The following is a 4,955-nucleotide window of genomic DNA, read 5'->3' on the forward strand; positions in this document are numbered from 1 at the left end:
TGGTTGAAAATCTATACTCAGTTCTCACGACCCAAATTCCATTATAGGTCGTGATGGCGCCCAACACTATTGTTAGGCAAGACAACCCTAATCAACTAGTGAGTTCTCATTTATTTTACCAACCAATCCCATCATTTTCTAAATCTTAAATTTTAAACAGTCCATAATTAACAAATTCATAATAATAGAAATACAACCCAAAATAATAGTCTACAAAGTGTGTGCCAGGAACTAGTGTCACAAGTACTAGGGCAACTAGTAGAATGTACAAAAATACAACTAAGCCTACTGCCTGAGATAAAATAGACTGTAAATGACAAAAGAAGAGACTCTGGCATGCTGCTGAACGGCTCAGAAGGGGAAGCTCACCGTGAGATCTCGATCAGGTCAGTAACGTGCGCCGGACAGGTAGCTAGATGCACCTGCCTCAGATCCTGTACAGTCATTACAGAAGTGTAGTATGAGTACATAAACAACATGTACCCAACAAGTATCCAATCTAACCTCGAAGAAGTAGTGAGGAGGTGTCGACTTGACACCAGTAGGGTCAATAAAAATACAATTTAAGTTTTACGCTAAGCATGAATGGCAAGAATATAATGACAATTTAAGTACGAGAAGTAACAAAAATTCTTTCTTAATCAACATATCGATTTCAGTCATATCATATAATAAGTTACATTCCGAAGCATTTAAGAAGTGTAAATCATGGAAAGTTCCACATAAATAACATGCGCACATTGTGCCGAGGTCGTACGGCCAAGTTTGATATAATAATAAATTGTGCACAACCAGAGGGTCGGATGGCGCGAACCATAGATGCATCTATTTTCTAACGAGGCGATCGGCCCGATCCACAAATAGCAATTTATTATCAAGTAAGCACACATTGCTCAATCGTAGTCAAATAATTCATACAAGTTCTCAAGTGAGTATATCCGTCTATGTTTATTTACAAATTTCTAGCATGTCCTAAGTGATCTTAGTAGCAAGCAAGGACGCAAGAATTTGCAAGTATGGCATGATACGGGTCCTAAACTACCCGAACAATTAGCATAATAGTAGCTACGTACGGACTCTCGTCACCATGTACGTACGTAGCTCCCACAGATAGTCTCCAAAGCTTACTCCCAAATTCAAGAATGCGCTCAAACCCTCAATTCGGAGCCGAACGATCCAAAACTATTCAAATGGGGTAAGAACTAGTCAATACATGCTCAAGAGTTCATATTCTAACTATTAAAGTAATTTCCCAACCCTAAATGCAAGGTTCCTAAAATTCATCCCCGGGCCCACGTGCCCGGATTCCGGAAATTTTCGAAGGAAGTTGTTACCCATAACCTAAGGATCAAGAATATATGATTTTTACTTCATTTCCTAACGAATTTCGTGCTTAAATCTTGTTTTGATCAAAACCCTTGATTTTACTCTAAACCCACAATTTTCACTAATTTACATGGAGTAATCTACCCCTAAACTATGTCTTAAACTCACATTAAGTAGAAATAGCTTACCTCAAAATGCTAGGCTGAAATCCCCTCTTTGGAAGCTCCTAAATCGTCCAAGGAATGAATGAAATGTGTCAAAAATGACACATTCCCGTATTAAATCAAGGCACTGCCTTCTGTGATTTCCGCACCTGCGGTTAGGGGACCGCATCTGCGGTCTCGCTTCTGCGAGGGTAGTCCGCTTCTGCGGAATTGCGCTGGGCTAGCTGGGGTCGCATCTGCGGTCTGGGGACCGATTCTGCGGAAGAGGAGCCGCATCTACGGAACCTGGGATCCTCCCCTTGGGTCGCATCTGCGATTGGTAAACTGCTTCTGCGGTCTCGCATTTACGGCTTGCCAACCGCAGGTGCGGTTATGACAGAACTGGAGCTTCAGCTCCTTCTTAAGTTTGCAACTTAGCTCGAGCCTCATCCAATTGACGCTCGGGGCACCCAAGGCCCTGCCCGAACATACCGACAAGTTTGAAATCATAAAACGGACTCGCTCGAACCCTCGGAACGCCTGAAACAACGCTAAATCTAAGAATCACCCCCTAAAACCAATTGAATCAAACTTATGAACTTCAAGTTCTTCAATCTACCTACAATGTGCCGAATGTACTTATACTACTTGGATTGACACCAAATTTTGCGTACAAGTCATAAATGAGATTATGGAACTATTCCCTATCTCGAAATTCTGTCTTGACCTCGATATCACAAAAACCCGCTCCAAACATAATTTAAATAACTTAAAAATCCTTAAGGAATCAACTTTCACTATTAGGCACCAAAATACTCCCGGGTCATCCAAAACCCGATCCGGACATACACCCAAGTCCGAATTCATCATAGAACCTATTAGAACCTTCAAATCCTGATTCCCAGGTTGTTTAATCAAAATTTTGACCAAAGTCAAACTTGGCCTTTTAAGCCAACCTTAAGGAACTAAGTGTTCCGATTCAACCCAAACTCTTCCAAATCCTGAACCAACCATCCCCGCAAGTCATAAATCACTAAAAGCAAGTACAGGAAGTCTTATTTAGGGGAATGGGATTCTAGAAAGCAAAATGACCAGTCGGGTCGTTACATTCTCCACCTCTTAAACAAATGTTCGTCCTTGAACGGGTTTAGATTCATACCTGAAGTGCTAAATAAGTGTGCATATATGCTACGCATGTCCTCCTCGGACTTCCAGGTCGCCTCCTCGACTGGTTGGCCCCTCCACTGGACCTTCACCGTAGAAATCCTCTTGGATGTCAACTGGCGATCGTGTCTATCAACAATGGCAACTGGCTCCTCCTCATAACCCAAGCTCTCATCTCGTTGAATAGTGTTGAAGTCTAACACAGGCGACAAGTCGGTGTGGTACCTCCGGAGCATGGACATGTGTAAACCCGGATGAACTCCCGATAGGCTGGGGGGTAAAGCAAGCTCATAGGCAACCTCCCCAACTCGCCTCAACACCTCAAATGGGCCTATAAACCTGGGGCTCAACTTGCCCTTCTTTCCCAATCTCATAATACCCTTCATCGGCGAGATTTTCAAGAGAACCTTCTCGCCGACCATGAATGAAACATCCCGTGCCTTCTGATCCGCGTAACTCTTCTGTCTGGACTGTGCGATGCGAAGTCTTTCCTGAATCAACTTTACCTTTTCCAAGGCATCTTTGACCAAGTCTGTACCATACAACTTAGCCTCACCAGGCTGAAATCACCTGATAGGATGACGTCATCGCCGGCCATATAAAGCTTCAAATGGAGCCATCTCGATGCTGGACTAATAACTGTTGTTGTAAGCAAACTCGGCCGAAGGCAAGAACTGATCCCACTACCCTCCAAAGTCAATCACACCTGCTCTAAGCATGTCCTCTAGAATCTGAACTGTCCGCTCTGACTGACCGTCGGTTTGCGGGTGAAATGCTGTGTTGAGCTCTACACGGGTCTCCAACTCACTCTTTACGGCTCTCCAGAAATGGGAAGTGAACTGAGGCCTCTATATGATATGATGGAAACAGGCACACTGTGCAACCGAACTATCTCCCGAATGTAGATCTAAGCCACCCTCTCTAAAGTATAAGTAGTCACAATCAGAATAAAGTGTGCCGACTTGGTCAACCTGTCGACAATGACCCAAACTACATCAAACTTCCGCAATGTCCGCGGAAACCCAACTATGAAGTCCATAGTAATGCGCTCCCACTTCCACTCAGGTATAGGCATCTGTTGAAGTAGGCCACCTGGCCTCTGGTGCTCATACTTAACCTGCTGGCAATTCAAGCACCTAGCCACATACTCAACTATGTCTTTCTTCATCCGCCGCCACCAATAATGCTGCCTCAGGTCACGATACATCTTCGTAGCACCTGGATGAATAGAATACCGTGAACTGTGTGCCTCCTCTAGAATCCTCTCCCTCAAGTCATCGACATTAGGAACACATAGGCGACCCTGGAGTCGCAGTACACCATCCTTGCCAATAGAAACCTCCTTGGCACTACCCTGTAGCACCGTCTCTCTAAGAACTTCCAAATGCGGATCATCAAACTGCCGAACCTTGATCTGTCCCAATAATGAAGACTGAGCAACCACACACGCAAGGACTCAGCTGGGCTCTGAAATGTCCAACTTCACAAGTCTGTTAGCCAAGCACTGAAAGTCCAAAGCTAGTGGCATCTCCTCCGCTGAAATATATGCCAAGCTACCCATACTCTCTGCCTTTATGCTTAAGGCATCCGTGACCACATTTGCCTTTGCCCGGATGATAAAGAAGATGTCATAATCCTTCAGTAACTCAAGCCATCTACGCTGCCTCAAATTGAGATCCTTCTGCTTGAACAGATGTTGTAAGCTGCGATGATCAGTATAAACCTCACATGACACCCCATACAGATAATGCCTCCATATCTTAAGAGCATGAACAATCGCTACTAACTCTAGGTCGTGTACAGGGTAATGTTTTTCATGAATCTTTAGCTGACGTGAAGCATATGCAATAACTCGCCCCCCTGCATCAATACACATCCCAAGCCAACGCGTGAAGCGTAGCAATATACCGTATGCATCCCTGAATCGGAAGGCAACACTAGTACCTGTGCTATAGTCAAGGCTGTCTTGAGCTTTTGAAAGCTCGCCTCACAATCATCGGACCAACGAAAAGGAGCACCCTTGTGGATCAATCTAGTCAGAGGTGATGTAATGGATGAAAAACCCTGCACAAATCGGCGGTAGTAGCCTGCTAGCCCTAGGAAACTCCTGGTCTCAGTCACTGAAGTAGGACGTGGCCAACTCTGAACTGCCTTAATCTTTTTGGGATCCACCTTAATACCTCTCCTGATACAATGTGCCCCAAGAATGCCATTGACTCTAGCCAAAACTCACACTTGGAGAACTTAGCATATAACTTCTGCTCTTGCAATGTCTGAAGCACTACTCTCAAATACTGCTCGTGCCCCCCAAGCTACGTAAGT

The sequence above is a fragment of the Nicotiana attenuata genome, unplaced genomic scaffold (assembly GCF_001879085.1).
Source record: "Nicotiana attenuata strain UT unplaced genomic scaffold, NIATTr2, whole genome shotgun sequence".
Classification (NCBI taxonomy): domain Eukaryota; kingdom Viridiplantae; phylum Streptophyta; class Magnoliopsida; order Solanales; family Solanaceae; genus Nicotiana; species Nicotiana attenuata.